The sequence below is a fragment of the Engystomops pustulosus genome, chromosome 10 (assembly GCF_040894005.1).
Source record: "Engystomops pustulosus chromosome 10, aEngPut4.maternal, whole genome shotgun sequence".
In the NCBI taxonomy this organism is placed as follows: Eukaryota; Metazoa; Chordata; class Amphibia; order Anura; family Leptodactylidae; genus Engystomops; species Engystomops pustulosus.
Genome location: NC_092420.1, coordinates 9118219 through 9131918, shown reverse-complemented (window position 1 = coordinate 9131918; position 13700 = coordinate 9118219). Strand labels below are relative to the sequence as shown.

Sequence of the window (13700 nt, the reverse complement as noted above, 5' to 3'; positions counted from 1 at the left end):
CCTATGTGTAGTGTCCCTGGTTTATCAGGATGGTCTTTGATAATAGATTCCCTTTAAATCCAATGAGGCAGGTAAAGGAGTAATGAGGAGATGGATAATGGTGCGGCACATCTGTCTCCTGCCCCTCTAACACACAGACACAACCTGCAGCAGAAGAGGGATGGGGTGCGGGCGCCTCTCTCCGGAGTTTATTCCCCGGCACCTGTGCAGTTATCAAATCCATCTCCGCCGTGAAGTTTTTACAACCAAATAGCTGAGGCTGGTGAGAAGCCGCCCGATTCATTATGTGCGGGGAGCCGGGCCCTGCCGAAATCCAAGTATTTGTTACATCTTATCAGCCTGACACCTAATCTAGCAACAATTACAGCAGACACATATATTCTCACATTTCACAGAAGTAGGAAAACAAGGAAGGGTAAGATGTTGGCGGAGGTGAAGAGGCAGGGGCGTCCGCTGGGGTGGGCGTATGGTGAGTGAGGGGCGTCCGCTGGGGTGGGCGTATGGTGAGTGAGGGGCGGCCGCTGGGGTGGGCGTACGGTGAGTGAGGGGCAGCCGCTGGGGTGGGCGTACGGTGAGTGAGTGAGGGGCGGCTGCAACATAAAGCATACAGTGAGTTAGGGAGGACTGCAGCTCTGGAGGCAGATATGAAGAGCCCCTGGCGGCCGCCGGGGAGGGCATACAGTCAGTGAGGGGCGGCCGCCGGGGAGGGCATACAGTCAGTGAGGGGCGGCCGCCGGGGAGGGCATACAGTCAGTGAGGGGCGGCCGCCGGGGAGGGCATACAGTCAGTGAGGGGCGGCCGCCGGGGAGGGCATGCAGTCAGTGAGGGGCGGCCGCCGGGGAGGGCATGCAGTCAGTGAGGGGCGGCCGCCGGGGAGGGCATGCAGTCAGTGAGGGGCGGCCGCCGGGGAGGGCATGCAGTCAGTGAGGGGCGGCCGCCGGGGAGGGCATGCAGTCAGTGAGGGGCGGCCGCCGGGGAGGGCATGCAGTCAGTGAGGGGCGGCCGCCGGGGAGGGCATGCAGTCAGTGAGGGGCGGCCGCCGGGGAGGGCATACCGTCAGTGAGGGGCGGCCGCCGGGGAGGGCATACCGTCAGTGAGGGGCGGCCGCCGGGGAGGGCATACCGTCAGTGAGGGGCGGCCGCCGGGGATCAGCAGTGTTCACCCCTTTAAGAACATGAATCCAATGCTAAATAGGGGACCCCATATTTTGTCCGACCTCTAGGAACTTATGGAGTCCCCGGCGCTGAGAACTTTGACGGGCCCCGGTGACTGGAGAACACAGTGGAGGCGACGTACAGTAATAAATGTGAGGGGAGGGGACACTTATATCATTAGGGTGTTTTAAGGCTAAAAAAAAAAAATGGCCTTCTCCTTAGAATAGGCCCTTAATCTGGTATTGGAGGGGGCACAGCGCTCCCGCAGCAATTAAATAGCGAATGGAGCAGGAAGCAGACAGCGCCGCGTCGTTTGCAGTGGTCAGACCAGGTCACTGCACATCCTCTACTAATCCTTATAATAGGAGATTCCGTGCAGCCCCTTCCCTAATCCGTAACGTAAATCCCTGATCCTTTCCCGCTCCGGTTACATCATTTATCATCGACTCGAAAAACCACCGCAAAGCCTAAAACTCATCGATATCAAAATCACAAATTACCATAAAATCGTTATTAGCGGCACAAGACTCCGGTAACCCATAAATAAGTATAATAAAGCTCCTCTCCGGGGGCCGTCACACGGAGGGGCCGGTGGGGTGTGCGGTATTGATGGCGCTGTCACTCGGCCGCTCTCAACTTTTTGATTAATGGTCTTCAAAAACTTCTCCCGTTTCCCCGTCGTCTTCCTTATTACGGATGTATCTTTCCATCAGCGGGGGCGGGGGGCGTCCTGCCTGACAGAGCCGTATTATACCCGGTAATAATTGCAGGTAGGAGACGCTATTTTAACATGTTGCTCGCCAAGTCGGCGGCTCTTATCTGGCGCAGCCCACGGCGGTGGGGGGGGGGGCTTTTGTGGCGCTGTTGATGGGGTTAATCATATCTGCCTTGACTTGAACTTGAAGCCCCTGAGCGGGTACAATTTCTCACGGCTAGACAGCACGATTAATTCGTGTTGCCCTCGGAGGGTCCTGGCGGAGCAGGGGACGTCCAGCTGGGCCGCAGCAGATAAGATGTACCTTTTGATTCCGTCCTCCTTTGATTGGTCTTACTGTCACCCACAATGGCTTCCAGCGGCCGGGACCTCTCCGGCTGAGTGACTGATCTATCTATCTGCGGCTCCCCACCTCCATCCTTCTACCGTCACCACCGCCACCTTCAGCATCCCAGCATCGTCCCTGCGCCATCCCCCCTCCACCGCGGCCGCAGCGCACCACATCTAATGGAAGTCTCGTCTCTAATAAAACCCATCTGCCAGCGCTTCCCCCCCGCCAGATAAAGCCTGTCACCGGTACTCCGCCATCCCCCGCCACTTTGATTAATGGTGAAAAGCCAAAGCAAGATCGACTCCTGTACTCTCTTTCTTTTTTTTCTTCCCTTTTACAAGGGCTGTCAGCAGCGCAGCACAACAATACAGCGTCTGCTGCGGGAGGAGGGAGGGGGCTGCCCGGGACCCCCCAATCATATTAGCCTCATGACTAAATATAAATGACTCCAGGGGCGACGGAGCCGAGCGCTGCCACATTGTAATAACTAAATGCTAATAATAAATCATTGTTGAAGGGGACACGGCTGATAATATTTTCGTTGCGCTGGTCGCCTGCCACGCGGATCCACGAAGGTGCAGGAGGGTTTAGGGGAGAAATGCATCTCAAGCAAGTTATTAATCTGTCAGTCACCTCCTCCTCCGGACTGTCTCTTCCTTATAATATCCTCCCCCCTCCCTCTCCTGAGACTCTGGGGGGAAGCGCTCACTGCATTGCCTACAGATACATGGATGGTGTTACACACACTCATAGCCGCGGGCTGATAACTTATCCTTGGTATAGGCCCTTCCACATCAGATCAGCGCCATTCCATGTGTAGTGGTCAAACCCGCTCACTGCAGGGCAAATCATAATAAAGGAAATCTAACATCAGAATCCATCATCCAGCCTTATATTTATTATCCCTATCCTCCTTCCTGTGCTAAAATCAACTTTTAAAATGATTCCAGAGCCAGAAGTGCACTGGGAGGTGATACCAGAGCCCCTCCGTGCTGTAGCTTTGCAGGTTGTTACAGTGTCTCTGCCACCCTTTGCACCACTTTCCCCCGCTGACTTATGTAATCTCTCACAGTGGGTGGGAAAAATGCTCCTGCACAGTGTAACGGCCTGTGAAGCTACAGCACGGAGAGGCTCTGGTAACACCCCTAGAGCCTTTCGGGGTCATTAGCATAATGAAAACATTTGGAATACAGAAGGGAGGAGGCCATGGATAACAAATATAAGATTATTATCACTGGTTTATCATGATGGATCCTGATGGTAGATTTCCGATAAATGGAGACTAAGATGCAGCACTGCACGACTATACGGAGAACGGCGCTGGCTGCTTCCTGGTCCATTTTCTGTGCGGCAACTGATGTGTTGGGGGTTCTGCAGGTCAGATATTGATGACTTAGCCATAGGATCGTGAGGTCCATGTGGTGTAGTGTAATGCAGATTGGTCCCTGTGTAGCGGCTCTGAGTGACTGCAGCTTAGATCCCCTTCATATAAATAGAAGATGTTCTGCAGTGACCTGCTCTGACCACTACCGATAGTACGGCACTATTTTCTTCCTGTCTAGGGGCGCGGGGTCCCCATCATTCACTTATTTTATGTATAAGTCCTCAATATTTTACCCCTTACAGTTACTCTGCGGAGAAGTCACTGAATGGATATCCTCCTGCATTGTGCTGTCCCTCTGTTATTCCTCATGTCAATACACAAAGCGATTGACAACTGTGTGTTTCACCAATGGGGCGTGTCCCTACACGGTGTAACACGGTCCTATCAGTGCTGACTGCATAGACACGCCCCTCTGACAAATACAGTAATACATTTATTTCCCAGAGGAATAACTGAGGACCAGCATAATGCAGACTTATAAGACAAGATGCTACAGGATTTAATTTGATAAGACAGAGAAGAGGAGATGTTCTGGGTCCTCATCTTGAAGTTCTATAAAAGGGACCCATATCCATGTATTTATGTGTCAAATCTGCTACTTATTACCTGCCATTTGTATAATAATCTACAGTCGACACTAGGGGGCACTTTGGAGCTAACTGACAGATGTGTTGAGTTCATTGGGAGCTGTATACATATTCATTCATTGAGCTCCCCCTAGTGGTAGTACTGGTCATCCAGAATCTATGCATTATATGCTATGAAGGGGATTTGGAGCTCTGTGCCAGGGCCTATATAATGGAACTACCCTAAAAACGCTCTTTTTATTGTAATAAATAATAAATCTTGCATAGTGGCTCAGTGGTGAGCATTACAGCCTTGGAGCATAGTGGCTTAGTGGTGAGCATTACAGCCTTGCAGCGCTGGGGTCCTGGGTTCAAGTTCCAGGGTTAACATCTACAAAGAGTTTGCATGTTCTCTGTGTTTGTGTGGGTTTCTTCTGGGTCCTCCGGTTTCCTCCCACACTCCAAAACATACTGGTAGGCTGATTAGATTGTGAGCCCCATTGGGAACAGGGACGGATGTGACAAGCTCTGTGCAGCGCTGAGTAATCTGTGTGCGCTATAATAAGGAATTATTATTATCTTCATATAGCCCATTATATTTTGTAGCGCAATCCGCGGCAGCTCAAATCTCTCTCCTGAGTATTCGTAACAATGTGTCAGTACGGATAACTGGACCGTAATATGGGATGACTAGAACTGTAACAAACCCTCAGCCGTGAGATCTGTGAGTGATTTCTATTCACTGACATAAAGCAGGGATTTTAGACTTGATGATAGGAAGTTGCAGAATGTTCTAGATTGATAAATGCCCTTCATTAGTTTAAGGTTAAAGTCGGGACCCCTTTAAATGTTCCTTGTACTGTAATATCATGCACCCATCTCCTCCGCACCAAAAGTATTAGAACATTTCTTGTCCGACCTCCATCCATCACCAGCAGGAGGCCCCTAATGTCCAACACAACAACCTGTACCTGGACGACGCTGTTAGAGATGATTTAGGAGGAGGCTGTCAGCACCGCGCTCCTAAATATATTCTGTAATAGAAAACTTCAGCACAAAGTGTGGAGGTCACCGGCAGCCGGAGCCGTGTATCACCTCGTGCGCTTCATCATAGATCTCATATCAGCACCGACTGCCCTTGTACTGACACCAGAACCAGAACAACGACACACAATATGTGCTGCATCAGATACACAATAAGCAACTATGTAACAAAAAAAAAAAAGGTTTTGTATCGATTTAACCAGATGAAGAAATTCCTGTTGCTTTTGAAAGGTCAAAAAAAAAGTCAAAGAGTCACATTCTCGAGATGGTGACAGCTTCTAGCGGATATATACACAAGATACAAGCTTTCGGGGCTGCGTTATTATTGCTATTGTCTTTTTGCGTAGAAAATCTGTCAATTCAAAAAGCCTGTAATACCGGCCTGACGAAGAGACCCAAACTAACTAATTATATATCAGTTAGACATCAAAAGGATTCTCAAGAAGGTTGTAACTATGTAACTTACACAGACTAGGTCCCTGGTCCATTCCCTACTAAAGAGAGTATTATAGTAGTTATATTCCTGTACATAGGGGGCAGTATTATAGTAGTTATATTCCTGTACATAGGGGGCAGTATTATAGTAGTTATATTCCTGTACATAGAGGGCAGTATTATAGTAGTTATATTCTTGTACATAGGGGGCAGTATTATAGTAGTTATATTCCTGTACATAGGGGGCAGTATTATAGTAGTTATATTCTTGTACATAGGGGGCAGTATTATAGTAGTTATATTCTTGTACATAGGGGGCAGTATTATAGTAGTTATATTCCTGTACATAGGGGGCAGTATTATAGTAGTTATATTCCTGTACATAGGGGGCAGTATTATAGTAGTTATATTCTTGTACATAGGGGGCAGTATTATAGTAGTTATATTCTTGTACATAGGGGGCAGTATTATAGTAGTTATATTACTGTACATAGGGGGCAGTATTATAGTAGTTATATTCTTGTACATAGGGGGCAGTATTATAGTAGTTATATTCTTGTACATAGGGGGCAGTATTATAGTAGTTATATTCTTGTATATAGGGGGCAGTATTATAGTAGTTATATTCCTGTACATAGGGGGCAGTATTATAGTAGTTATATTCTTGTACATAGAGGGCAGTATTATAGTAGTTATATTCCTGTACATAGGGGGCAGTATTATAGTAGTTATATTCTTGTACATAGGGGGCAGTATTATAGTAGTTATATTCCTGTACATAGGGGGCAGTATTATAGTAGTTATATTCCTGTACATAGGGGGCAGTATTATAGTAGTTATATTCCTGTACATAGGGGCAGTATTATAGTAGTTATATTCTTGTACATAGGGGGCAGTATTATAGTAGTTATATTCCTGTACATAGGGGGCAGTATTATAGTAGTTATATTCCTGTACATAGGGGGCAGTATTATAGTAGTTATATTCTTGTACATAGAGGGCAGTATTATAGTAGTTATATTCCTGTACATAGGGGGCAGTATTATAGTAGTTATATTCTTGTACATAGGGGGCAGTATTATAGTAGTTATATTCCTGTACATAGGGGGCAGTATTCTAGTAGTTATATTCTTGTACATAGGGGGCAGTATTATAGTAGTTATATTCTTGTACATAGGGGGCAGTATTATAGTAGTTATATTCTTGTACATAGGGGGCAGTATTATAGTAGTTATATTCTTGTACATAGGGGGCAGTATTATAGTAGTTATATTCTTGTACATAGGGGGCAGTATTATAGTAGTTATATTCCTGTACATAGGGGCAGTATTATAGTAGTTATATACCTGTACATAGGGGGCAGTATTATAGTAGTTATATTCCTGTACATAGGGGGCAGTATTATAGTAGTTATATTCTTGTACATAGGGGGCGGTATTATAGTAGTTATATTCCTGTACATAGGGGGCAGTATTATAGTAGTTATATTCCTGTACATAGGGGCAGTATTATAGTAGTTATATTCTTGTACATAGGAGGCAGTATTATAGTAGTTATATTCCTGTACATAGGGGGCAGTATTATAGTAGTTATATTCTTGTACATAGAGGGCAGTATTATAGTAGTTATATTCCTGTACATAGGGGGCAGTATTATAGTAGTTATATTCTTGTACATAGGGGGCAGTATTATAGTAGTTATATTCTTGTACATAGGGGGCAGTATTATAGTAGTTATATTCTTGTACATAGGGGGCAGTATTATAGTAGTTATATTCTTGTATATAGGGGGCAGTATTATAGTAGTTATATTCCTGTACATAGGGGGCAGTATTATAGTAGTTATATTCTTGTACATAGAGGGCAGTATTATAGTAGTTATATTCCTGTACATAGGGGGCAGTATTATAGTAGTTATATTCTTGTACATAGGGGGCAGTATTATAGTAGTTATATTCCTGTACATAGGGGGCAGTATTATAGTAGTTATATTCCTGTACATAGGGGGCAGTATTATAGTAGTTATATTCCTGTACATAGGGGCAGTATTATAGTAGTTATATTCTTGTACATAGGAGGCAGTATTATAGTAGTTATATTCCTGTACATAGGGGGCAGTATTATAGTAGTTATATTTTTGTACATAGAGGGCAGTATTATAGTAGTTATATTCCTGTACATAGGGGGAAGTATTATAGTAGTTATATTCTTGTACATAGGGGGCAGTATTATAGTAGTTATATTCTTGTACATAGGGGGCAGTATTATAGTAGTTATATTCCTGTACATAGGGGGCAGTGTTATAGTAGTTATATTCCTGTACATAGGGGGCAGTATTATAGTAGTTATATTCTTGTACATAGGGAGCAGTATTATAGTAGTTATATTCCTGTACATAGGGGGCAGTATTATAGTAGTTATATTCTTGTACATAGGGGGCAGTATTATAGTAGTTATATTACTGTACATAGGGGGCAGTATTATAGTAGTTATATTCTTGTACATAGGGGGCAGTATTATAGTAGTTATATTCTTGTACATAGGGGGCAGTATTATAGTAGTTATATTCTTGTATATAGGGGGCAGTATTATAGTAGTTATATTCCTGTACATAGGGGGCAGTATTATAGTAGTTATATTCTTGTACATAGAGGGCAGTATTATAGTAGTTATATTCCTGTACATAGGGGGCAGTATTATAGTAGTTATATTCCTGTACATAGGGGGCAGTATTATAGTAGTTATATTCTTGTACATAGGGGGCAGTATTATAGTAGTTATATTCCTGTACATAGGGGGCAGTATTATAGTAGTTATATTCCTGTACATAGGGGGCAGTATTATAGTAGTTATATTCCTGTACATAGGGGCAGTATTATAGTAGTTATATTCTTGTACATAGGAGGCAGTATTATAGTAGTTATATTCCTGTACATAGGGGGCAGTATTATAGTAGTTATATTCTTGTACATAGAGGGCAGTATTATAGTAGTTATATTCCTGTACATAGGGGGCAGTATTATAGTAGTTATATTCTTGTACATAGGGGGCAGTATTATAGTAGTTATATTCCTGTACATAGGGGGCAGTATTCTAGTAGTTATATTCTTGTACATAGGGGGCAGTATTATAGTAGTTATATTCTTGTACATAGGGGGCAGTATTATAGTAGTTATATTCTTGTACATAGGGGGCAGTATTATAGTAGTTATATTCTTGTACATAGGGGGCAGTATTATAGTAGTTATATTCTTGTACATAGGGGGCAGTATTATAGTAGTTATATTCCTGTACATAGGGGCAGTATTATAGTAGTTATATACCTGTACATAGGGGGCAGTATTATAGTAGTTATATTCCTGTACATAGGGGGCAGTATTATAGTAGTTATATTCTTGTACATAGGGGGCGGTATTATAGTAGTTATATTCCTGTACATAGGGGGCAGTATTATAGTAGTTATATTCCTGTACATAGGGGCAGTATTATAGTAGTTATATTCTTGTACATAGGAGGCAGTATTATAGTAGTTATATTCCTGTACATAGGGGGCAGTATTATAGTAGTTATATTCTTGTACATAGAGGGCAGTATTATAGTAGTTATATTCCTGTACATAGGGGGCAGTATTATAGTAGTTATATTCTTGTACATAGGGGGCAGTATTATAGTAGTTATATTCTTGTACATAGGGGGCAGTATTATAGTAGTTATATTCTTGTACATAGGGGGCAGTATTATAGTAGTTATATTCTTGTACATAGGGGGCAGTATTATAGTAGTTATATTCTTGTATATAGGGGGCAGTATTATAGTAGTTATATTCCTGTACATAGGGGGCAGTATTATAGTAGTTATATTCTTGTACATAGAGGGCAGTATTATAGTAGTTATATTCCTGTACATAGGGGGCAGTATTATAGTAGTTATATTCTTGTACATAGGGGGCAGTATTATAGTAGTTATATTCCTGTACATAGGGGGCAGTATTATAGTAGTTATATTCCTGTACATAGGGGGCAGTATTATAGTAGTTATATTCCTGTACATAGGGGCAGTATTATAGTAGTTATATTCTTGTACATAGGAGGCAGTATTATAGTAGTTATATTCCTGTACATAGGGGGCAGTATTATAGTAGTTATATTCTTGTACATAGAGGGCAGTATTATAGTAGTTATATTCCTGTACATAGGGGGCAGTATTATAGTAGTTATATTCTTGTACATAGGGGGCAGTATTATAGTAGTTATATTCCTGTACATAGGGGGCAGTATTCTAGTAGTTATATTCTTGTACATAGGGGGCAGTATTATAGTAGTTATATTCTTGTACATAGGGGGCAGTATTATAGTAGTTATATTCTTGTACATAGGGGGCAGTATTATAGTAGTTATATTTTTGTACATAGGGGGCAGTATTATAGTAGTTATATTCTTGTACATAGGGGGCAGTATTATAGTAGTTATATTCTTGTACATAGGGGGCAGTATTATAGTAGTTATATTCTTGTACATAGGGGGCAGTATTATAGTAGTTATATTCCTGTACATAGGGGCAGTATTATAGTAGTTATATACCTGTACATAGGGGGCAGTATTATAGTAGTTATATTCCTGTACATAGGGGGCAGTATTATAGTAGTTATATTCTTGTACATAGGGGGCGGTATTATAGTAGTTATATTCCTGTACATAGGGGGCAGTATTATAGTAGTTATATTCTTGTACATAGGGGGCGGTATTATAGTAGTTATATTCTTGTACATAGGGGGCAGTATTATAGTAGTTATATTCCTGTACATAGGGGGCAGTACTATAGTATATTCCTGTACATAGGGGGCAGTATTATAGTAGTTATATTCTTGTACATAGGGGCAGTATTATAGTAGTTATATCCTTGTACATAGGGGGCAGTATTATAGTAGTTATATCCCTGTACATAGGGGGCAGTATTATAGTAGTTATATTCCTGTACATAGGGGGCAGTACTATAGTATATTCCTGTACATAGGGGGCAGTATTATAGTAGATATATTATTGTACATAGGGGGGCAGTATTATAGTAGTTATATTCTTGTACATAGGAGGCAGTATTATAGTAGTTATATTCCTGTACATAGGGGGCAGTATTATAGTAGTTATATTCTTGTACATAGGGGGCAGTATTATAGTAGTTATATTCCTGTACATAGGGGGCAGTATTATAGCAGTTATATTCTTGTACATAGGGGGCAGTATTATAGTAGTTATATTCTTGTACACAGGGGGCAGTATTATAGTAGTTATATTCTTGTACATAGGGGGCAGTATTATAGTAGTTATATTCTTGTACATAGGGGGCAGGATTATAGTAGTTATATTCTTGTACATAGGGGGCAGTATTATAGTAGTTATATTCCTGTACATAGGGGGCAGTACTATAGTATATTCCTGTACATAGTGGGCAGTATTATAGTAGATATATTATTGTACACAGGGGGCAGTATTATAGTAGTTATATTCTTGTACATAGGGGGCAGGATTATAGTAGTTATATTCTTGTACATAGGGGGCAGTATTATAGTAGTTATATTCTTGTACATAGGGGGCAGTATTATAGTAGTTGTATTCTTTTACATAGGGAGCAGTACTATAGTAGTTATATTCTTGTACATAGGAGCAGTATTATAGTAGTTATATTCTTGTACATAGGGGGTAGTATTATAGTAGTTATATTCCTGTACATAGGGGGCAGTATTATAGTAGATATATTATTGTACACAGGGGGCAGTATTATAGTAGTTATATTCTTGTACATAGGGGCAGTATTATAGTAGTTATATTCTTGTACATAGGGGGCAGTATTACAATATATTTTACTTAGGGGCAGTATTATAGTAGTTATATTCTTTTACATAGGGAGCAGTACTATAGTAGTTATATTCTTGTACATAGGAGCAGTATTATAGTAGTTATATTCTTGTACATAGGGGGTAGTATTATAGTAGTTATATTCCTGTACATAGGGGGCAGTATTATAGTAGATATATTATTGTACACAGGGGGCAGTATTATAGTAGTTATATTCTTGTACATAGGGGCAGTATTATAGTAGTTATATTCCTGTACATAGGGGGCAGTATTATAGCAGTTATATTCTTGTACATAGGGGGCAGTATTATAGTAGTTATATACTTGTACATAGGGGGCAGTATTATAGTAGTTATATTCTTGTACATAGGGGCAGTATTATAGTAGTTATATTCTTGTACATAGGGGCAGTATTATAGTAGTTATATTCTTGTACATAGGGGGCAGTATTATAGTAGTTATATTCCTGTACATAGGGGGCAGTATTATAGTAGTTATATTCCTGTACATAGGGGGCAGTATTATAGTAGTTATATTCCTGTACATAGGGAGCAGTATTATAGTAGTTATATTCTTGTACATAGGGGGCAGTATTATAGTAGTTATATTCTTGTACATAGGGGGCAGTATTATAGTAGTTATATTCTTGTACATAGGGGGCAGGATTATAGTAGTTATATTCTTGTACATAGGTGGCAGGATTATAGTAGTTATATTCTTGTACATAGGGGGCAGGATTATAGTAGTTATATTCCTGTACATAGGGGGCAGTATTATAGTAGTTATATTCTTGTACATAGGGGCCAGTAGTATAGTAGTTATATTCTTATACATAGGGGGCAGTATTATAGTTATATTCTTGTACATAGGGGGCAGTATTATAGTAGTTATATTCCTGTACATAGGGGGCAGTAATATAGCAGTTATATTCTTGTACATAGGGGGCTGTATTATAGTAGTTATATTCTTGTACATAGGGGGCAGTATTATAGTAGTTATATTCCTGTACATAGGAGGCAGTATTATAGTAGTTATATTCTTGTACATAGGGGGCAGTATTATAGCAGTTATATTCTTGTACATAGGGGGCAGTATTATAGTAGTTATATTCCTGTACATAGGGGGCAGTATTATAGTAGTTATATCCCTGTACATAGGGGGCAGTATTATAGTAGATATATTCTTGTACATAGGGGGCAGTATCATAGTAGTTATATTCCTGTACATAGGGGGCAGTATCATAGTAGTTATATTCTTGTACATAGGGGGCAGTATTATAGTAGTTATATTCCTGTACATATGGGTCAGTATTATAGTAGTTATATTCCTGTACATAGGGGGCGGTATTATAGTAGTTATATTCCTGTACATAGGGGGCGGTATTATAGTAGTTATATTCCTGTACATAGGGGGCAGTATTATAGTAGTTATATTCTTGTACATAGGGGGCAGTATTATAGTAGTTATATTCCTGTACATAGGGGGCAGTATTATAGTAGATATATTCCTGTACATAGGGGACAGTATTATAGTAGTTATATTCTTGTACATAGGGGGCAGTATTATAGTAGTTATATTCCTGTACATAGGGGGCAGTATTATAGTAGTTATATTCCTGTACATAGGGGGCAGTATTATAGTAGTTATATTCCTGTACATGGGGGCAGTATTATAGTAGTTATATTCCTGTACATAGGGGCAGTATTATAGTAGTTATATCCTTGTACATAGGGGGCAGTATTATAGTAGTTATATTCTTGTACATAGGGGGCAGTATTATAGTAGTTATATTCTTGTACATAGGGGGCAGTATTATAGTAGTTATATTCCTGTACATAGGGGGCAGTATTATAGTAGTTATATTCCTGTACATAGGGGGCAGTATTCTAGTAGTTATATTCTTGTACATAGGGGGCAGTATTCTAGTAGTTATATTCTTGTACATAGGGGGCAGTATTCTAGTAGTTATATTCTTGTACATAGGGGGCAGTATTCTAGTAGTTATATTCTTGTACATAGGGGGCAGTATTCTAGTAGTTATATTCCTGTACATAGGGGGCAGTATTATAGTAGTTATATTCTTGTACATAGGGGGCAGTATTATAGTAGTTATATTCCTGTACATAGGGGGCAGTATTATAGTAGTTATATTCCTGTACATAGGGGGCAGTATTCTAGTAGTTATATTCTTGTACATAGGGGGCAGTATTCTAGTAGTTA

At 41.1% G+C, this 13700-nt stretch overlaps 1 long non-coding RNA gene across 1 annotated transcript in view; it reads left to right on the top strand.

Annotated features, from left to right (window-relative positions):
- The window catches only part of LOC140104603 (uncharacterized), a 213273-nt gene that overhangs the window by 40938 nt on the left and 158635 nt on the right, over window positions 1-13700 (top strand). The window lies entirely within an intron of this gene.